The sequence below is a fragment of the Emydura macquarii genome, unplaced genomic scaffold (genome assembly GCF_026122565.2).
Source record: "Emydura macquarii macquarii isolate MOO-44397 ecotype Brisbane River unplaced genomic scaffold, CSIRO-AGI_Emac_v2 contig_18, whole genome shotgun sequence".
Lineage (NCBI taxonomy): Eukaryota > Metazoa > Chordata > Testudines > Chelidae > Emydura > Emydura macquarii.
In genome coordinates this window covers 5,727,682-5,750,930 of record NW_027130155.1, presented here as the reverse complement: position 1 = coordinate 5,750,930, position 23,249 = coordinate 5,727,682, and the positions used below count along the sequence as shown (strand labels likewise).

Below are 23,249 nucleotides of genomic sequence, written 5' to 3'. Positions count from 1 at the left end.
TCATGTTTGAAATTAAATCAGTGAATGCAGAGCATTAAATACATCTCTCTCCACATAGTACTTGGAGGAGCACTTCTGTGTAATTGTCAAGACTTTCTTTAAAGGATGTTACCACACTTCCAGAAATATAAAACAAACAAGTCACCATGAACAATTCACTCAAACATAATCTTACAAATTTAAACTGGCTACCTATAGAAGTTAAAAGAAACTACAGAGTTCCATCTAATTCGGAATAATTCTCACTACTCTTTATTATCAGGATAATGAGATCAAGCAAGCAGAGAGTGTAGCAGAAGTGATTGTGTTAAACTCTGCTGTTATGTTGGTGTAAATCCAAAATAATCCATTAATTTGAATAGTGTAACTCTGGTGTACATGTTAGCACCCTTTCTTACAGGGAAAGCTCTAAATCTCCTCCGGGGGTTCTTAACCATCAGAAGATAGAAGTAATAGAAAATATTGATTTATCTTTGAATGTTGTTTTTCTAAGTGCTGTCTTAAGAGGTGATCCTTGTAATATTTTATTTACCATTTTTACTGGACATTTCTTCATCTGCCACTTCAGGGAGCTGAGGCACATAGAACTCCTTAGGAAGCCACGCTTCTGAAGATATTTCGCTTTAACCCTTTCATTGTCGCTTTTGGTCAGTCTGGCATAAAGACCCTGTTACAGATGAAACATGGAAATGGAAAAAAATTGCATTAAGAGCAAATACTCATTTTTCTAGATACAGGGCCTAACTGATCTTGCACCAGTATGTCACTCCATTAACTTCAGTGGAGGGACCCCAAATTCCCATCAGTGTGACAGAGCAGAATCGGGCCTAAGGTAACTACAGCAACAAAAGCCCACAGAAAAAAAGCTCATAACGGAAAGCTGAGTTTGCTTTCTTGAATCTTACTGTTTCAGTTTTCTTTCCAGCTAAACCACAAACAAATGGCAAAGGTGAAAACCTTTTGTTCTATGATTATGATGACGTTAGGCTTTAAAACCAAAGAGACACACACACACACAATAAATACTTAGACCACACCAGGGTAACAGGAAGATCAAGAAAAGGGTACTTATTCAGATGAACTGTTATCTAGTTTTTGTCCTCCATTTTGAATTAATATAAGTAAAAATGTTTTTCTTCAACTCTGGCTTTGAGTCTTGACCTTCAGAGCCCATCTCTTTTCATAGGCCTTGGCCTGAGAACAAGTGGGAATGGTAATCTTCCAATGAAATACCCTTTTTGTAACATCTAGCAGAAGAGAAGATGTGCTCAAAGCAGTAAAAACAAATAGAAATAAGGTTTATTAAAATGCTTCTTAAATGAGCCATTAAAAAAAAACAAAAACCCCACCACCAAAATCCCCTACCACAAAATGACAGTCACAGATGCATGAAACACATGACTTTCACAGCATTATTAATAATACCAGCTTACTCATGGGACCAACTGGAGTATGGAGTTACAGCTGACCTACAAACAATTTTTTTAAAATGGCTTTGTGTCTTTTTTTTTTTTTTTTTTAAACAAACAACATAAGGCTGGCTGGCCTGTTTTCCCAGCCCAAGAAGGACTAATACCACACCCAGATTCTTTTTAGGGCCCCCCCCCCTTCAAGGCACAGTTTTATTCTTTAAACATAAAACTTTAAGCAAAACAAAGCAATTCTGTCCACCATGGGCTACAGTACTCAGAGGCTTTTCCCCTAATCTCTCTCAATGCTGGAAAGAGACTCAAGTATGCATGTCCTCACCCTTCAGTCCCCTGTGTTAGAGCCTACTACAGAATCCATCTCCCTCCTATACCTCCTCCTTAACTGAGCCACTTGCTGGGTTTTATAATCATTGATCCCTTCCCAGCTGGGTCTGATAATTGACTAAGGCTAGCTGGTCCCAGGTCTCTGGCCCTTTAAGGGGCAGACACTATCACAAAAGGCACAAAAGATTTTTTTTTTAAATAAAATAATTTGGTTTTAATTTTCTCAGAAACATCTGGAATGTCAAGTCTGACCTGGGACTTAAGGGAGGGCTTTTAAGGTCTCAGAGATGAGCTGTTGCACTTTAGTTGAATCTTTAACCACTGCACTAGTTCTCCAGTCATCATAAAGTCTTTCAGCCTAGACAGGACTTCAATTTCTAATGTAAAAATAAGCAGGGAAGCAAAGCTTTTTAATTTTGAAAAGAAAGTATATACCCTTTCAGTCCATCTTTATCCACCACAAAGAAGTAAATAAGGATACAAGCCTAATTCTTTTGTTTCCTTTGCAGGTCACCTTTAACAGCAACAGAGTTCTCAGTACTGCTCTTTTCTGTAATAGATAGATTTCTGCATGCCAGGTTTACCAGAGCATCAACTCATCCATTTACATACTATGATTTTTTCTCCATAGGAAAGGTTGCAAGAAAGTTATTTTTATTTTAAACAAAAGATTGGTTTCCACAACAAAAATTGCAAAAAGACCTTATGATACTGTCTTTTACTTACCTCTCTTTTTAATGATTTTCATAGTAAGTAATACGGGATTATTGTCTGGCCGGTCCCTCTGGGATTCGCCACCAGATGCGCAGACAGTGCAGCCAGCGATGCAACGGCGAGTGACAGGTGCCAGTCAGTAAAACTATCTCCCCTGGGGAAGTGACCAAAGGTGCAGTAGTGGAATCTCCTGGGGGAAGAAAATGTCCCCAGAAAAACAGATGAGCCAGAATCTTGTTGGCCAACAGTACCCACACTATTGGGACCACACAATTGCGGACATGATAAAGGTGGGTGCTTCCTTCAACTTGGAGTGGTGTTCCGGCTAGAAGCTGTAGGAGGCCTATACCAATTGTGTTGACCTTCATCTTGCCATTGGAGTTCCGTAGTTCCTGCTGAGAGAGAAGACCATGATTTTCAAAAAACAGCCATAATTGATAGAGAACTACATCAACTGGGCATTACTATTGCAGCCCTCAGCGAGACAAGACTTTTGGAAACTGGATCACTAGATGAAGTAAATTACCACTTCCACTGGTCTGGAAAACCTGAAAATGAACCAAGGATATACAGTGTCAGATTTGCCATCAAGAAGTCTTTCCCTAGTGCATGTATTTATTAATGAAAGGATCATGCAGCTGGATGTGAATATGAACTAACTCGGGAACCCTGACTTTTCAGTCTATCTATGGATCAACTCCTGAGTAGTCTAAAAAGCAAAAAGATGAGTTTGGTTCCTACCTGGAACAAATCATCAAGAATGTCTGTGTAAGGAACAGACTTGTTGTTCTCAGTGATTTCAATGCCCATGTGGGTACGGACTAGGACCACTGGGGACACATGGTTGGCCAATATGGCACAGGTAGTTAACGAAAATGGCCAGCATGTTCTTGAGGTTTGCACCTCTTGTGAGCTGATATAGTCTCAAATACTTATTTCACTGGCAGCAGTAGCAGCAAGGTCCAATGGAGGTATCCCCGCTCCGGACACTGGCATCAGCTTGACCTCATCCCGATCCATCACCAAAACATTCACGATGTACTGCATGCTCGATCAATGCATAGCGTTTATTGTGACACTGACCATGGCCTGATCAGGGCCAAGCTCCAATTATATCTTAAAAAGATCCATCAGGCAAAGCCAAAAGGCAAACTTTGCCTCATCATTACTAACATGAAGGGCTCTGACACTTGTGCAAAGTTTCAACGTGCGCTTGAGTGTATTTCTGAAAATGATCATCTTGATTCCCCTGATTCTGAAACCTTGTGGGACAATTTTAAAAGTAAGACACTGGCTACTGCCAAGGATGTCTTTGGAACAACAAAGAAAAAACAACCTGACTGGTTCGCAGCATCTGAACATCTGCTGCTCCCACTCATAAAAAATAAAAAGCAAGCTTGCCTAACTTTACTTCAACAACCAAGTCCAGCCTCCTTAAGTTCAAAGAGGCCACGGCTGCAGTTCAGAAAGCCACTAGACGAGAATGTGCCCAGAAGTACTGGCAAGAAGATTCAGATCTGTTTTGAAAGAGGGGCCTTCATGGTACCTGTGATAGAACCAAAGAGGCACTTGGTCCAATTTGTAAAAAGACTACAAACTTGAAAGTGAAAGATGGTACCATCCTGACTGACAGGCAAGAACAACTTGGCCAATGGACTGAGTATAACAAAGAACTCTACTCAAAGGGTGCCATTCTCCGTGACACTGCCTTCACTGCCATTCCCCAGCTTCCAATGGTGCAGGAGCTGGACCAAAAACCAACTCTTGAAGATGTAGAGAAAGCTATCAAAGAGATTATTCTAGGGAAAACAGCAGGCAATAATCAGATACCTCCAGAGTTCCTAAAGGCAGGCGAGAGAAAGCTTCCGAGCGACATCCACGCATTTCTCTGTGCTTGCTGGGAAGAAAGCCACATACCCCCAGATGTCAAAGATGCACACATAAATACTTTGTACACAAATAAAGGGAACAGAGCAGACTGCAACAACTACTGAGGGATATCTCTGCTCAGCATTGTTGGCAAGGTGCTTGAAAGGGTCCCGCTGAAATTATTCCAAGTCCTTGCTGAGAGAGTTTATCCTGAGAGCCAGTGAGGGTTCAGAGCTGGACGCTCCATGATTGACATGTCCTTCACAATGTGCTTACTGCAAGAAAAAAGACGTGAACAACAGGCTCCTCTTTATGTAGCGTATGTTGACCTACAAAAGGCCTTCAACACGGTAGCAGGAATGGCATAAACAAAATCCTGTTGAAAATTTGCTGTCCACAAAAAGTGCTGTCCTTATTTAAGGCGTTCCATGAGGGAATGAAGGCAACTATCCAGTATGAAAATGAAATATTATCTGAGTTTAATATTGATACTGGCATGAAGCAAAGCTGTGTCCCAGTGCCTACCAGCTTTGACATCTTCTTCTCTAGTCTTCTTAAGAACGTTTTCAGAAACCTTCAATCTGGCATACTAATTGAGTCGAGGAGGGATGGCAGCTTGTTTAACATCAGGCGATTTCAGAGCAAAAGGCATGTCACCCAACTCACTATCCGGGCTCTGCTCTTTGCAGATGACACTATTTGTCTCTAATTCACCTGATGAATTGCAGATCATGATGAATAAGTTCTCTTATGTATGTATCACGTTTGGCATGGTAATCAGTATTAAGAAAACAGTTGTAATGTCATAAGAACGGCCCTACTGGGTCAGACCAATGATCCATCTAGTCCAGTATCCTGTCTTCCGACAGTGGCCAATGCCAGGTACTTCAGAGGGAATGAATAGAACAGGTCATCATCAAGTGATCCAGGGCACTAACATCCTACCTAAAGTCTATGTCAATAATAAAGCTCAGGATAACGTGGATCACTTCCGCTATCTTGGTTCAACTTTAACCAGTTCACTTAGCCTTGATACAGAACTTGATGCGAGAATCAGCAAAACCTCTGTCACCTTTGGCAAACTTATCTCATGTGTCTGGAACAACAAGCTGCTAACCCTGAATACAAAAATGTCTGTTTACTAGGCTTGTGTCCTCAGTACCTCCCCTTTACAGCTGTGAAAGCTGGGTTACTTAGTCCAAGCAGCAGCAGAGATTGAACAGCTTCTACCTTCGCTGTCTCTGAAAAATCCTTGGAGTCACTTGGGACCAATGGATCACTAACAACTAGATCCTTGAGAGAACTGGCCTGCAGTCTATGCAGACTATGCTGGTTGCTCGGAGGCTTCGCTGGATGGGACACGTGGAGCACATGCCTCAAGATCGTCCGCCAGAGAGTGTGCTCTATGACCAACTCAAGAACTACATGCGATGCAGAGAAAGGCCAAAGCTCCGATACAGCGACAGGGTCAAGAACGGTCTCAAGGAATTCAGCATTCCTACTGACAACAGGGAGAGACCGGCCCACAAGCACTCAGTCTGGAGAAGCCAGGTCAAGGCTAGTACAGTCATCACAAAGAGTCATCAGAGAGCCCAGGATGAGGCCCATAGGTGAGCAAGGAAGCAGAGTCCTTCAACCTCCATCTGGTGAGTGGACCTGTAGCCACTGTGGAAAGGTCTGCTGCTCGCCCATTGGGCTCTTCTCCCACACTACTGCCAAGCACCATTGACTGCCTGACTGAATTCATCGTGTTTCCTTTTATCTGGCAAGATGTTGGATGGCCATATGAATATGGGATTGATTGAACACATTCAACAACTCACAGGAACATGCCCTTATTGCTTATATTAGTTATTAATGCAGGCATGATATTATAACAAGAACTGCTATCTCCTGATTAAAAAGAAAAATTGCTGCTATTATAACTAGAAATATTAATAATAATGAAATAGGAACTGTCTTTTGAGCTTACTTACACCAGTATAAACCTGGAGTAACACCAATGACTTTAGTGGTACTGGGGCACTATTGCCATCAATGCAAGTTCTGTTCCGGCCTCCAATAGGAGCAGGATCAAACCCATAAGTGTGTAAAGTTAAGCAGGTACATAAGTACTTGCAGGATCGGGGCCTTAAATTTTATCTATCTTGAGTTCTTATATGGCCCCCATCACAGTAGCATCTAAGTACTTTACATCTCTAATGTATTTATCCTTACACCAGCTCTGTGAGCTAGGGAAACATTATTGTCCCATTTGGCAGGAGGGGAACTGAGGCACAAAACAATGGCGTGATTAGCTCACGGTCACACGGGGTATTTGTAGCAGGAAATGACCTCATGTCTTTCCCAAGCCAGGCCAGTGCTCTGCTCAAGCCACTGAACCTTCCTGTTTCTCACAACCTGTTAGTGAAAATGTCTGTATCTTTCCAGGCCATTCTGACTGAACTTGGTTTCAAAATAATGGGCATGAGACAATCTGTCAGGAGCATGGAACACCCCATGTTCTGGAGAAGTCCCAATCTGACCTTTCATACTCAGCCAACTACAGATCAAGATATCAACTACAGCTGAAGTGTCACACCATGGAAGTGTCCTATGGTTAATATGAGAATGCAACAGCTTTTAAAAATAGTTAGCAACTAACGAAGCAAGCAGGGTTCAGCTCATGTCCAGAATACTGGCAGCGCAGTATAATAGCACTCCTCTCTGTTTTCTGTAGCCTTCAGGCTGCCTTTTTTATCTGTGGCCACTGACAGCACTTGCAGCCTACGGCGTCCCAAACCCCACATGCTGCCATCTGACTCTCCTTTTGGCTTCACTTCTGCATAAATGAAATATCAGATCCAGGGCAAAGGCAAAAGGAGGGCTAGGGTTTTGTCTGGGGCTTTTTATAAAGTCAAAGGGCCAAATACAGTTCCTGGTGAAATCAATGGGAGTTTTACTATTGACTTCAGTGGCAGCAAGTTTTCTGCCTACACTATGCATTTATGGGATTTGGCCCTTACCTTCTCTCCTTTCAATCTCCCACATGCCTAGGGACAGATTCATTCCTGCACCAGTGCAGCTGCCAGCACAGGAACAGAGGGTCTGACTGTTTTGCAGGGTTCTAAGGGCTGAATGGTTGTTACATTTCCACCCCAGATGTGGCTGCAGTTCAGTGGTTTGTTTGATTATCCCTGTCCAGACTGTAAAACAATGACTGTGGTTTCCTTTGGAAGGAAATGTGCTATGTAATATTGTTTATTATTAATAATAATTTCATACTTCAAAGGGTAGGACTTTTTAACTTTCCCTAGAAACAAAGCATTACCCCAATAATCAAAGGTAAGTGTGTAGGGCCCAATCTTGCAAGGTGCTGAGCAAATCTTGTGTGGTGCTGTTATTTTAGCTCCAGCACTCAGCCCCACAGGCTCAAACCCCTTAAAAAGACAAACTCGCTCTGTCCTCCTGTCTGTTCATAAGGCATTCTCCTCCTTCAGTTCCAGCCCTGTTCATAGCCACTATCGCATTCACCCCCAGCAGCTAACTAGGGCCAGGGAGCTGTAGCTCCAGAGGTTTCCTGTAGAATAGCACAGTGCTGCTGCTGGACCTTCAGAAACAGCTTTTTTATTACCTTATTTCCTGTCTTCCTGCTAAAGCCAAAGAGAGCATTTGATTATTTTTCCTGTTTTCTTTTTTAATTCCTTGCTTTTTGTAATCAATCTCCCACAGATACCCCAAGGCTCTGCTGAACTCTTTCCATTGAATAACTTAGTGTAAGCCTGTGTAAAGTTTGCCCTAAAATGGATTCAATCCAACCCTTTTGTTCCTTAGCAAAGAGCAAGTTACAGACAGTAGATCTTTCTTTTTTTGTCTAACGCGTATAAGCTCCTTCTGAAAGCTCAGTCCAAAGAACATTCAGTTAATTACTCAAGGCAGCTTGTTATTTAGAGCTGCCATTTAAGCTGCCTCTTTTCAGAAAAGTGCAAGTTCTTCATGACTTTTCTATTTCCTCTTTTCAGGGCCCAGCTGAGAACTACTTATTCTTTTCTCACTAGGCTATACTCCCACAGTGCCTGATCTTCTTCTCACTCCACTGTAAGCCAGGAATAACTACACAGAAGCCAGGGGAACTACAGCAGAGTAAAACTGGTGTGAAGACAATCAGGGCCATTGACAGTGTGAGCTCTGCCTGAGTAAGACAGGTCCTTAGCACATCATACCGCCAACCCTCTAAAGTCCCATCTACACTAAAAGAAACCTGTATTAGTTTATCCCACTTTTGAAAACTAATTCTGTATAGCACATGTTTAGGACATGGAGCCTGCTCAGTATGAAAAACTGTAAGGCTAGGTTTCCTACAGGGGTCTACCATGCTTTCAGAAAAATGCCTTAAACCTGTGTTGAGCCAAACTGGTCTTTTATTCAGTATAGCTAACAGCTAATCTGGATCTAGTGTAGGCAGAGCCTTAGCATAACTGTCAGGCTGAAAGGGCTCAATGCATTATTGCACTATGTTCCCTGGTGCTAGCCTAGGTGTAAGAAAGGCATAACTCTCCTCCCCTCTCCCCCTCACCCTTTCTGGAGAGTAGCCCTCAGCACAAGGCAGCATGCCAAAGAGGCCTGGGGACAAGTCAGTGCGTAGGTGGGATGGAGTGTGGCCAAAGTACACTCATATCTCAGCAATTCTGTGCCCCTATAGTGGCCCATTGTGACCGCTGGAGTAGGGATATAAATTAGGTAGCCCTAACCTGCATGGTCGCTATAGGCCTGACTTGGGGAGGTGCAAACTGCCTCTCCTCTGTTGCTGTACTGACACACAAATCAGGATTTACCACATCAGCTGCTTGTTAAGGTTGTGACAAAGCAATTAGTGACTAATGATTACAGGAGGCAACTGGGACTGAGGACTTGTGGCTTTTATTCCTGCTCCGAGAGGGTGTGATCTCTTGGAACTAGAGCAGAGTATGGCTTGCGCATTGTAGTCCAGGTGGGTTTTGGGAGGGCAGAGTGAAGTAGAGGTTAGCTCAGAGGACTGGTTTCTATTCCTGGCCCTAACAAAGACCATGAGCATAGCTGGAAATTTGGAGTTAAACATGTGAAGAGAGTGAGACCCAGCCAAAATACACCCTGCACTGCTTTGTGTGTGTGTGGGAAGAAGAAACGGGTCTCCTGCACATGTCCATGCCCTTGGGTCTGAGGCAACATACCTCCCGCTCTTCTCAGCAGGCTTATTTCAACTGTATCCCTTCAGATGTCTTACTGCCAGTCTTCTGCTTTAACCATTAGACAAATAGGAAAGAAGCTGGCCCTAACATCTGATACAAATAAAGGACATACCATCAGCTGTAGCTATGGTCCTTTGAATGCTTCACTCAGAAGACACCATGGTGGGTTGGGCTGAGGCTGAATCAGCAGAGGTTGAAGCTTTCAGGCCCCAAGATTTCCACTGCTTCTTTATTCATTTTAAATTGATTAAAATAGCAGACGGGTCTCATTTCCTCTCTTTAAAATCTTTTCCTTGTGCCTACCATTCTGAGGGAGTTAATGTGGTTAACAAGGCCTGATAGGCACAGTTGTTATGCTACAATTGCACTTAATTTCATCAACAAATCCTGTCCTTTGTAGCAATAACAAATAATATTATAAACAGTTGAGGGCCAAAAGTTAACCTGGCTTTTCCCCTGTGCAACCCCACTGATTTCTCACTCTATGAAGGCATTGATGGTGTAGGATGCTTCTGCACTCAATTCCTAAAGGTGAACACCCCCTGGCCAAGCTCTCTTATTGGAGGGCCCCCATTCACAGGTGTCATCCAGACTGTGTCTTAGGCATGGAGGGGACCCTTCATGTACTGAGCTCCTCACTTCCAGAGGGACTTATATTCCCACTTCCCCAGAGCCTGCCAAGTTAACAGCCCTCTTCCAGCACAGAGCCCAGACTCTGTGGAGAGATTTCTCTGTTATCTGGTAGGGGTGAGGATGATGCTGAGGTGGGGAGCTAAGTCATCTTCCTTTCCACCTACAGGCACAATTAGGGAAGTATAGGCATTGCTGTACCAGATCAGAGCAGTGGCCTTTCTAGTCCAGTATTAAGTCTCTGACAATGGCTGGCATCAGATGCTTCAGAGGAGTGTGCCAGAAACCCTGAAGCAAACAGTTATGACACAGCCTGTCCATAGGCCATTCTCTATCACTGTTCATGCCCTACTCCCCATCAGTTGGTGGCTGTCTTATGCTATGAAACAGGAGGGTTTGCATCCCATGTAATTTCTGTTCAATCCAATGTAATGGCTGAATTGGCCATACAAATGTTTAATCCTTTTATCTTCTCCACATAGCTCCTCCTTGGACTCCTAGGCACCATCACGGCCAGGAAGGGGCCCCAATCGTGTGGCTGTATTGCTGCCAAGAACCCAGGTGAGCTTGAGGACCCACCAGGAGCCAGAGCCAGTGTAGAGGGATCTGTGCAGATGGCTCTGGCCTTACACAGGTCTCTGGCGTTCTACCAGATTTGGGAACAAAGTCCCTAGCCCTTTCTGGAGAAGGTGGAGAGCCAAAGCCCACTCCACAAGCAGGCAATGTTGGGGAATCTCTTCAAGGGAATCCTCTTAGAGACTTCCTGCCCCAGTAGGCCTCTCCAGCTGGTTTTTCAGTGGGCGGGGAGGATCTGGGCAATGAAATTCACTACCTTGTGGCTGCACAAGAAATAAGGACCCTCATTTGGCAGTGGGAAGTGCTCTCCATTAAAACCACAGGTCAGGGATGGATCACAACACATTATACTGTATCTGGAGCTTTTTCTCCTGGAAATAAAAATCCTACAAAGGAGGGGGAAAAGAAAGAGAAAAAAGAACACTGGCAGGTGGAAAGCACTAAGTGGCACTTAAAACAAGACTGATCAACACGATAAGAGAAATGAGGCAGCAGAACACAGAATTAGCCTGGCAGCTACTGAAGCATCTGTTCTTATCATGCTTTAGTATGTCCAGCTCCATAAAGAAAACCTGCTCTTCCAATGAACCTGAAAACATTTAAAAAAACCAAAACCCTGCAAAAAAACAATGTGACTATATTGATGGAAGTAATGCAGCAAGCAGACTTTAAAATGGCTGCACAAAATCCGTAAGAACAGCCATACTGGGTCAGGCCAATGGTCCATCTGGGCCAGTATCCTGTCTTCCGACAGTGGCCAATGCCAGATGCTTCAGAGGGAAAGAACACAACAGGGCAATTTCAAGTGATCCCGTTGCTCTGTCATCCAATCCCAACTTTCTGTCAGTTGGAGGTTTAGGGATACCTGGGGTAGGGGTTGCATCTTTGGTATGTTTTAAAAAGCTCACTAAATATTTATGTTGCTGGTTGATATTAATCATAATCCTTTTCACCTGTACATCTCTTTTCATCTATAGGTCTCAAAGGCCAAGATTTCCCAAAATCACTTGTGATTTCAGACCTGATATTTGGAGGGTGGATGGTCAGAACTTTTTGAAAATCCAGCCCCTTTAATGCATCTGAAATCAAACACCCTGAAATTGAGACACCCAAAAATCACTATGGAAAATCTTGGCTAACATGTTTTCTACAAACAGGTGTCCATAACTATCCCCATTTTACAGATGGAGTAAGTGATGCACAAAGAGACCAAGTGACTTGCTCAAGTTCACATAGCAAGTTAGCAGCAGATTTGAGAACAGAAACTAGTTTTCCTTACTCCGAGCTCTGTACTTTGCCACTGGATCCCATCTAAAGTGCTTTAAAGCAGATTTTTTTTTGCATAAGATCCCATTTCCCTGTGATACACTGCTCCTTTTCATCTTTAAAGCACTGGGGAGCTCTTAGTCTGAGGCTATGGCTACATTAGAGAGCTTGCAGCTGTAAGCTCTCCAGTGGAGCTGCTCTAAACCGACAGGAGAGACTTAATTAATCCACCCCCAACATAGTACTGTCGACGTTGGCGCTTAGGTCAGTGTAATTTACTCACACCCCTGAGCAACGTAAGTTATACCGACATGAGTGGTAGTGTACTGTAGACCTGGCTTCAGTTCCCGGGACTGAACGTTCCATGACTGGCAACAGCACATTGTCATGTAAGGGTCCCACCTTTGAGATGCGCTGCTCCTTGCCCTTGCTGTTGAGATCTGCAGAGGATGATGTCAAACCCATTTATTTTGTGCAGAATTTGAAGGACTTATTTTGTTTTCAGTTTGACTGTTTGAGTGCTAGATGTAATTTGTGTTTAACATTTTTGCAGTTGAGCTCCAACTTAATAAAATATACATGAATTCCTGACTGTAGTTAAACAGATTCTGAGTTGGCATTTTACTCAAATTAGCAAATAGGTTAAGAAAGGTAATGGATTACAAAATGTTTTCGCTTCACTGATTCTGACACTTGCAGTTTAGTTTTAATCATTTATAATAATTCATAATGTGCTGGTTAATTTACTGTAGCATATTTCTGTAAAAATAATGAAGTCTTAATGACATGAGAGTTTACCATAGCATTTGCTATTAAATCGTTACTGAGTAGTATGCAAATTAGTGGTGCAGATTAGGGAGGTTCTACTATATTTAAAGGGTCAACTTGAGGGTTTGGTTTTTAATGGACTAGTTTTTTATTTAAAAAATCAATTTTCTAAGGCCTGATCATGCAAACCCTTATTCCCATGAAATCAATAGGCTGCCTCACACGTGAAAAATTATGCGTGTGTGTACGTGTTTGCAGAATCAGGCTTTAAACAGCAACCTTTAAAGAATATGTCCTGATTATGTTTTATTGGAAAAATTCATTTAAATTTTAAAAGTTTTTCTGCTTGCCTGTTTGTTAAAGGGTCTTTTATGCAGGCCTGGGAATGACAATAGTAGGTATGACATTTCCAGATGTAAATGTGACAGACGTGGTCTCTTTATTCTGCTAGCAGCACTGAAGTTCCTCAGCTATGATATCACATCATGACAATAATGCATATCCTAGAGTGCAACTTATCTACACTTACCTAATGAGAAAACTGGTTGTAACTCTTTCCTTTTACATCAGGTGGAGCAGGGACCACGACACCCAGAAATAAAACACATATACATCTTTTCCATATTTTCAAAGCAGAATTCTCTCCATTCTCCAACCTGCCAGAGATTAGACTAGCTGGTGGGGATACCTTTTAAATATCAAATTAAACAAATGAGGATATTCTTTCCATCAAGTGCCCCACCTCCTTATTTTATTTCTTTTAGCCCCAGGCTATTGATATTGCTTCTGAATCAACAATGAGTTATATCTCTTCAGCAGCCTGCCTCATGGGTTTGTTTTTTAACAGCCTATTCACCCTCTTTGTTACATTGTCTTGCTATGAGAAATGCATAATCAATCGCTCCACTTCCATCTCTTTCACATTTTCAGGACTTCTGAAAGCTATTACCCTTTGGATAATAAAGATCTGGGATTTTGTCCCTTAAAATCTAGTATCAGTGAACAGTTCAACTGGAATATCAAGCCACATTTTCTTTTTCCCTGAGAATTCTATGAAACGTGGGCACTTTTTTTTCCCCCTGAGTCCCCAAGACAGTGGAATAGTACATATATATTTATGGACTAGTGACTGCGAAGCAATTCCTAAGGGTGCTGCTGCACTGGACGCAGCTAGGAGAGCTGACATGAGCCTCCGGACAGTGGGGAGTACCTCACATTACTCAAGTGACCAATAATCCTATTGCCGATTCATGGAGTAGTAATGGTGACCATCATACTGTGTATCAAATGAATATACAGGCTTGCAGACAGCAAAGGTGAAGTCTGGCATAGGGACTTATGCACATGTACAAGGCCCCGTGGCCTAGGAGCTGCAAGCAGGAACACACTGTTGTTACTGGGTTGGACTTGAGGCTTTCAGAAAGGAAGGCTATAGATTGATACCTTTCCTTTGGAAGAGAAGCCATAGTGGTCCTGGAGTCAAGGTCTGGTCTTATGCAGGTTACATGCTATGTTAGTTAGTTTCAGATCCAGACATGAGAACAGCTATCTGATGATGAGGATGCTGTTTTGATACTCCACAAACTAACCAATCATCCAGGTAAAGAAATATTTAAACATCTAAATGCACTTGGTGAAGATCCTTGAGGCTGATGACAGCCTTCAGGGAAACACCATATACCGATCAAGACTATTGCCTGCTATGAACCCAAAGTACTTCCTGTGACCAGGACATAAAGCCAAATGGAAGTACACATTCTGCAAATCTAGGGCAGCATGCCTATCTCCAGGGAAGGGATAATGGAAACAAGGGTGGCCATCTTGAATTTGATTTTCTTGATGAAACGATTAAGCTTTCTTAGATCTAGAATGGGATGAAGGCCACCAGATTTCTTTGGGATCAGGAAGCACAGGGAATAGAAGTCTTTCCCCCAGTGTTGGTAAGGAACTTCCTTTATTGCTCCCAATTCCACAAGAGACTGTACAGTCTCGTGAGATGGGTCTGTGAAAAGGAATGGGGAAGATGAGTTGAAAAAAGGGGAGGGAAGTGAATTGGAGAAATATACTCTTTTATTGTGCTGAGCATCCACTTGTCTGACGCGATATTTGTCCAACCATAGTGAAAGAGATAGGCATCTTCCAAAGCGAAGATATGGCCAGTGTGCTGTCCTCAACTAAGCAGTCAAAATGAACGCTTGAAAGTTGAAATTGTTTGGTGAGAAGGGCCTGTTGTAGACAAAGCTGGCTGGCAACATCGAGTATGTCTAGACTTTCTCTTCAAAGAGGATCTGTAGTAAGGGTGAGATCTAAACTGTTTCCCCTTTTCACTGTGGTATAAACTCCTGGTGAATGAAGCATCACCCAGGAGTCTTTCAGGATGCGCATAGCATCATTTGTTTTCTGGGAAAATAGTTCAATTTCACTCAATAGTCTGGAGGAAAAACCCTTCAACTGCTGAAAAAGAGAAAATGGGAGGGGGAAAAAACCTGTATATGGAGAGCTATTAACACTGGCCAAAATGATCAAATGTGAGCTGATCCAAATAGAAGAGTCCTGCCCTGAACCCCAGGATAGCTTGTAGACATGCTCAGGAGGCGGTTCAATCCCTAAAATAAAAAAGGCTTTGACCCTAGTCTGATCCAGGTAGATCCAGAGACAATCCAGATTATCTAAATTGCTTTGGAAAAGCAGAGAGAGACAGACCTAGGCTATTATCTCCTTTTTTTCCCATCAAAAGTCCATTGAAGTCAATTCATCCTCCATCTCAGTGACATAGTTCCCAGCAATCTCTGTTTGGTTGGACAAGTCTCAGGTTTTTACAAGGGTCCCTCTTACCCTGATGTCCTGGGCAATGTTGTGGATCAGAGAGTGATTTATTGTACCTTTATGGGGGAGATTTGATTGCAGGGGCAGTGCTGCTCAGAATGTGTATGTATAACAAGCCAGCTAATGCCCCAAAGAAATGGTGAGGCTTGGATGGCAGAATTAATTTGGGGAGGGTAGAGAATAAAACTATCTTCCTCTTTTGCAATGGGAAGCGAGCACACAGGAGTACACTGGGAGATGTAGAAATTCAGGAAGGACCCCAAGAGATGAAGGGAAACTCCCCAAATCCTGAGGCAGACAAACAGGGCATAAGCCTGGAAGTCCCCCGATAGAGAAAGTGAGGGAGATACACCGCATCCTACTCCCCACAACTTCCAGTGTAAAGAAAGTGTGAGATAACTCCGAACACATCAGAGAGGTGAACAGGCCTGCTATGACTCTCTGAAGAACTGGGCTGAGGAGATGCCTGATTTGCAGGCCACTGGGCCTCCTTCTAATTTCTGGTGAAAGTGAAGAAGATTGTTTGAAGAAATATAGGGGCCTCCATGGCTTCTGGCTGCTTGGCTGAACTCCCAATGTTATGAACCCTAGCAAATCAATTGAGATATTCACAGTACCAATCACCTCAAATTAGCAGTTTTAACACGACATCCCCCTCTCTTGGGAGCCCCAGAACCCTGGCTTCTTCTCTGAATTGTCCCAGTAACATTTTAGGACATGATGGCAACTGTGCGTCTGTTGAGAGACTAGTCTACCTTACTGAAGAGTCACATGCATTGGCTGGAATGATCCTACAAACATCACCTCACCTCATCTCCTTCCTTCACAACATGTTCTTTTGTGAAATGGTTTTGGTTTTAAAAAACAGAGGTTCAATGCTTCAGGATGGAACACTTCATGTGGGAACAAGCTAATGCTATCAGACAGGGAAGGAAACTCCCTTTTCTGGGGCTATCCTTATCCGCTTTCTTTTTCAACTCCCATTAGTCTTACTGAAAACTGATGATCTATTTAATCTTGTGGTAGGAACAACCAAGGCTCCTTTAAAAGAAGACCAACCGTAAGGCAGCAGGAGTCACCTCTTCAGTGAAAACTGCTGAGAATAGTAAGATCCATATGCAAAGAACATGGATAGCACAAGCAACAACAGTCCACATTCCTCATCCCTTACTTGTAGGTGATGCAAGACATGACAGTGGCTCTGACAAGCAAATGACATAAAAGGCCACATTCTGAATTTGGCCCATGAAGTTCCCACTTACACTGGACACTTGCCAATGGCTTCCTTAATTTTTATACCTGATGTTGCTGATGAAAACTTTGTTAAAAGTTATTCCTGAATATTTAATAAATATAATTTCAATATTTTGCATCAATGGAATGAATGGTTTGTCATATGTACTGTCACAGTGTGTTCCTGCTTTCTGCCAGCGTGCCAAGTGTGCAGATTAATAGATGTGGCCATGTGAAGGAGGAGGAATGTGCTTGCCTTCCTGTTGACAGAATGTTCCTTTGGATAGGAATTTCATTGGGATGAGACATGAAACTGACTTCCTTTCTCCCCATCACTGGTGACTATCTGGGTGACAGTTAAGACCCCTCATTACTTTTCTATAAGAGTTACAAGCCTATTTAGAGAGGCATATGCTTTACTCACATTATCAAATGCTTGAAAAAAGAGGAAGTGGACAGGCCGTAAACCTGATTTCTGGTCAAGTGCTTTAAATTTCAGAATTTTCTTTCTGGGGGAAAAAAAAAATTTTTTGTTTATTAAAATCAAAGATGGGCTAAAGCACCCCTGAACTCAGGGGAAGTTCATATCAAATCCAAACTTTAGGGATAGCTCTTCTCTAATAATGGGCCTGAACAGAAACCTTGGATCCAAACCCCACCAAACTTTGGGAGAGTTCAGATTCAGTTCTAAATTTTGAAGTTTTCCATCACCTCTCAAAATAAGAGCACCTAGTACATTTATCTGGCACAAGGGAAATCAGGTTTGGAAAAAATGACTATGCGCAACTCTGTCCAGGCCACCTGTTCTCTTTTGATTTGTCCTTCAGCTACTGTATGAATTTGTCCTCCAAATGGTATGTAACAATAATGTCCATGGATATCAGTTCCTCTCTTTCTCTCCTCCCCAGAAGCTGGAAGACAGTGTGAAAAGTTTCCCCACACTTCAGATCTCAATTGTAGTAGTAATGCATAAGTAGGGGCATTAACAGGAATTTTAAGACAGCATTGTCAGGCCCTCTTGTTCTTTAAATAACCTCTTTTCTCACTAGTTTCCTTCATGCTGAAGCCAGTTCCATGGTCAAGGAGTTAAGGTTCACACAACCAAATATTCAGTATTTTATGTCTTTTCCTGCTGTGAAAGCCCTACCCCATGTTGGCTTCTTCTAGTGCCCTTGTCTGCAGTGCCCCGGCCTCTAAATCTGCACATCCAAACTATGCATCAGTTTTTGCTCACAATTTAGGGAAACCATATTTTGTTCACTCAAATATTCAGATTTGCGCAAGCAGTAGTTTTTCAGATAGTTTGTGCAAGCAAAGCAGAGGTTGGGGGCACACAAGAAGTTGGGTGACCAAAGCTGAGAGCAAACTTTGGGTCACATTTTTAATACGGGACTCTTATTGTTAAATGCAATTGAGTTGTGAATCGTCATTATTGTAGGTCTGGTAGCATGTTCAAAGACTAAAAAACAAATTCATAAATGGTTTGTGCAAATCATTTTGCAGCTTCCTTGCATCAATGCTATACAGAAATGGTTGTGACTCTGCTTGGGCAGTATCTATCCCACTGAGTAATCCTGAGTTTTGTACAATAGCTAACAGATTCTTCAGCATTTAATGTTAGCATTTAAAAAAAATATTTTACAGTCAAAATGTTGGTAATTTCCCAGCTGTTTTAACGCAGTGAGATTGACCACCCCCACCCCGTACTGCTCCAATGAAGATGAACTGTACTTCAAGGACCGACCAGTCATTCAGTAGTAATAATCTAAGGCCTGATCTAGCTCTCAGTGAAGTATATAACCAACCTCTCATTGATTTAAGTGGTTCAGGGTCAATCCCCTACTGAAACCCCATTGTCATTCAGTAAAGCCCTAGCCATGTACCTCTACTGTAGTGACATACTATTGTGTCAGGCTGTTGCTGTTCATTAGCGGTCTAGTGGCACTCCATTGGCTCTTCCTAGCAGTCTAGTAACACATCTTTGAGAGGCAGTAGTGTTTGAGTGGCACAATAATAACAGACAGCATTTTATAATGCCCTATGTGACATCCCCATTAGGGACAAATGGAATATCAAGTGGTTTGCAGAAATCACTAACAAACTTAAAATCAGAACTTTGTTAGTCCACGTTAGTGAGTGCAGAACCCTTCTAATAGGAGGTTTCTCTGAGGGTTGTTTTTTTTTTAAATGAGTTACACTAACACAATCAATTTGTTTCTGTTGCAGTTGCTCAGGACCAAATAGATTTCCCAGCTCCTTTTTATAAAGCTATTTTAAAAGGAGGATTATTGGAGGCAAGATCAATTTAGAGTTGGAGGGGACAATTCGTTTGTCCAAATTTAGACCTCACTTGAAATACATTCATTCTAGTTTTAGAACAAAACTTTAACATTTTAAAAATATATTAAAAGCAGGTTAACTTTTATCTTGTCTCCTGAATACTGTCCTAATCATAAATATGTAACCAAGTCTTACAGGAACATCTGGATTGAGTAGGCTGGTGGACTTTTAGAAAATACCCTCTGGGTTCAGCAGGTTTTGAATTAGGCTCTACTTTAAGAAATAGTCCAGAATATTAAAAAGTTTAAAAACTATTGCTCTAATACACTCATTCTGTGATTTCTTTCCTCAGTCATTTTCTGCTATCGTATCCTATCAGTTTCATTAAGTCATTGCTGAATATTTGTCCCCAATATGCCAGTATATGATATACCAGTCATTTAATTGATAATATTATTGCAAGGACAGGAAAAACAATCAAAATAATGTCCTGAAATATAAGCCTTTTCAAGGGTTTAAGCCTGAAGTAAGAAAAAAAAAGTGTATTGATTTTGAGAAATTACTGACACAAAAAAGGTTGAATAGAGGTGACCATTAAAATGACAATAAATGGCTATGTCCTGACACTGAAATAGGCTGGCATGTGATAGAATCATAGAATCATAGAGTTGGAAGGGACCTCAGGAGGTCATCGAGTCCAACTCCCTGCTCAGAGCAGGACTCACCTCAGCTATATCATCCCAGCCAGGGCTTTGTCAAGCCTCAGCTTAAAAACCTCTAAAGATGGAGGTTCCACCACCTCTCTAGGTAACCCATTCCACTGCTTCACCACTCTCCTAGTGAAAAACTTTTTCCTAATGTCCAACCTAGACCTCCCCCACTGCAATTTGAGACCATTGCTCCTTGTTCTGTCATCTGCCACCACTGAGAACAGCCTAGCTCCATCCTCCCTGGAACCCCCTTTCAGGTAGTTAAAGGCTGCTATCAAATCTCCCCTCATTCTTGTCTTCTGCAGACTAAACAAGCCTAGTTCCCTCAGCCTCTCCTCATAAGTCTTGTGCTCCAGCCCCCTAATTATTTTTGTTGCCCTCTGCTGGACTCTCTCAACTTGTCTACATCCATTTTGTAGTGGGGGGCCCAAAACTGGACACAATACTCCAAATGCAGCCTCACCAATGCCAAATAGAGGGGAATAATCACTTCCCACGATCTGCTGGCAATGTTCCTACTAATGCAGTCCAATATGCTATTAGCCTTCTTGGCAAACAGAGCACACTGTTGACTCATATCCAGCTTCTTATCCACTCCCAGGTCCTTTTCTGAAGAACTGCTGCCTAGCTCATCAGTCCCCAGTCTGTAGCTGTGCATGGGATTCTTCCTTCCTAAGTGCAGGACTCTGCACTTGTCCTTGTTGAACCTCATCAGATTTCTTTTGGCCCAATCCTCCAGTTTGTTTAGGTCCTTCTGTATCCTATCCCTACCTTCCAGGGTATCTACCACTCCCCCTAGCTTAGTGTCATCTGCAAACTTGCTGAGGGTGCAATCTACCCCATCCTCTAGATCATTAATGAAGATTAATGAAGATGTTGAACAAAACCGGCCCCAGCATCAGCCCCTGGGGCAATACGATTTCTAGGTGGCAGGGGAGGGTATTCGGGGGGGGGGGCATTCGGCTCCGGAGGCAGGGGGGGGGGGCATTCGGCGGCGGCGAGCTTTTTCGGCGGCGGCAGGGGGGGCATTCGGCGGCGGAATAGGCGGCGAGGTTTTGCCTCGCGTACCACCGTGACCAGCTGCCAGCTAGACATGGAGCCATTGATCATTACTCATTGGAGCCATTGATCTATGCTCTAGCCAGTTCTCTATCCTTTTATAGTCCATTCATCCAATCCATACTTCTTTAACTTGCTGATAAGAATACCGTGAAAGACCGTATCAAAAGCTTTGCTAAAGTCAAGGTATATCACGTCCACCGCTTTCCCCACATCCACAGAACCAGTCACCTCTTCATAGAAAGCAATCAGGTTGGTCAGGCATGACTTTCCCTTGGTGAATCCATGTTGACTGTTCCTGATCACCTTCCTCTCTTCCAAGTGCCTTAAAATGGATTCCTTGAGGACCTTTCACTTCAGTAAAGGGAACTTCAGACACTAGAAAAAACTGCAACCGCCCTCCCCCAAATACTGGATCTATTTCTAGTTTTTGCAGCATAAAAGGAACTTTCATCTTTTTGCCATGCAACTAATAACAAAAGTTCTCAAGTAGAAGCAAAAACACAAAGTTAATATTCCTAAGGGAGAAAGACATTAATGTCTTAGTCATTGTTTATTATTATATTTTAAAATTACTCTGCTGGTTACAACAGTGGCCACAGATACTGTATATAAAACCAGCTCAGGTATTACTAGTTGCAGAACGATTACCATATTCCCTATTTGTTCCAGGAAAGATGCCAGTGGCAATTTCAATAAGAATAGTAGGCTCAATGGAAAATTTGTACACCAGAGCAGCAAATCTTTAGATCATTTTCCACAACATGGAATTTATGAGTCTCACATTTATTGTCAGTACAACTTCTATTAGAGAGGAATGAGAACATCCTACTGTGTAATGGAAAATTCAGATAAACATGACAAATACTCCTGTGCACACAGGATGTTCCCTCATTCTTTATCAGTGTTTAAAAGGTACTTATTTTTTAAAACTGTTTTAAAGAAATTTCAAAGACAAAAGTAAAAGGTGTGCAGAGACTCTTTCCAGGTTACTGAAAGATCAAACATGAAAATGGCCTACGTGGGAGGAAAGTGGAATTCAAAGATAATACCTGGGATTCTGCACTCCAGTCTTTTATTCAAGTGAATAATGGTGATTCAGAAATAAAGATACCACAAAACACACAACCAGCTGCAAAAATCCTTACAAACTTGCTACAGCTATGTGACATAGCTAAGAGTTCTGAGGATCCCCGCTGCATTGAGGTGGCAATTGAGGTAGAAAGGTTGAGGCTGTGATTTTCAAATGGGCCGAAGGGAATTACACACCCAATTCCCATTGAGTTTCAGTAGGATTAGGGTGCCTAACAGCCTTTGGACATTTCTGGCTCAGAGGTTTATGCAAGCTCAGAAGGAGTCAGTATCCATGTTAGATAATATTAGCACTGAGGACCCTAGTTTTTTTGCTCCTTGCAGCTTGGGTAGGTATTTACACCTATACAAAGTGAGTGTAAAATGCTACTAATCTGATCTGGTAACATTTTACACCCACGTCACACTCACTGTGTGCACATGCATGTGACTGTGGAAGGCAATAGAGCATCAAGTGTAAAGAATACCTGGTAACTTGTCCACATCTCTCCTCTCTTTCTCACTCTCTCTTTCTTGTTGGCCTGGTCTATACACAAATTACATTGCTTAAAGAAAGATGTGGTTTTAAAATGATTTAGTTAAACTGGTGCAACTGTGTGTGTCGGCACTCTTAAATTGGTTTAAACCTGACTTAGTTTAGCACAAAAGCTAAACTGATACAACCAGTCTTAAATTGATAAAAATGTGTCCATATAGGGGGTTACAGTAGGTGTACTAATTCACTTTTAAATCAATGTAAGTTAAACAATGCATCTTCTGAATGTACAGAAGTCTTTCAATATCCATCCTAATTTTGAGTTAATATTTGTTATCATCTTTCTTTAGCAATAGCTAAAGAAAATAAGAACAGACCACAACCTGCTGGAAAACTTTTGCAAGAAAAACTTGGGAGTTACTCCTGATTAAACTGATATGAGATCAGTGTCAGGCAAATATAGAGCCAGACTCATCAATACATTCCAGCTGCTTTGTGAATCTCTCTCTGGCAATGCAATTGGTAACTGCCCAATTAAACCAGGTTGATGGATATTTTGCCTCATTGATAGCAATGAATCTGATTCTTTGCATCTATTTGTCTCCCTCCTATTTTATAACATGTCTGTTTACAGTAAATGGATGCTTGTTTAAGCATTCTTCCGCCACCCCCACCTCCTTTCTGGGGTTTTCTTTCCTCAGCAATTAAGGACACGGGCAGTGCAACAACAAACAAACAAAAAACCCCACCAAAAACAAATGCTTCTTCAAAAACAATGAGAGTTCTGTGG

The 23,249-nt window shown here is 42.2% G+C and overlaps 1 long non-coding RNA gene across 1 annotated transcript in view; it reads right to left on the bottom strand.

Annotated features, from left to right (window-relative positions):
• Positions 1 to 237: 237 nt before the first annotated feature.
• LOC137156378 (uncharacterized) overlaps positions 238 to 23,249 on the bottom strand; it is a 44,796-nt gene continuing 21,784 nt past the window's right edge. The window contains exon 4 of the long non-coding RNA XR_010920753.1: positions 238 to 667. This is a non-coding gene — a long non-coding RNA (uncharacterized lncRNA). The remainder of the gene's footprint in view (positions 668 to 23,249) is intronic.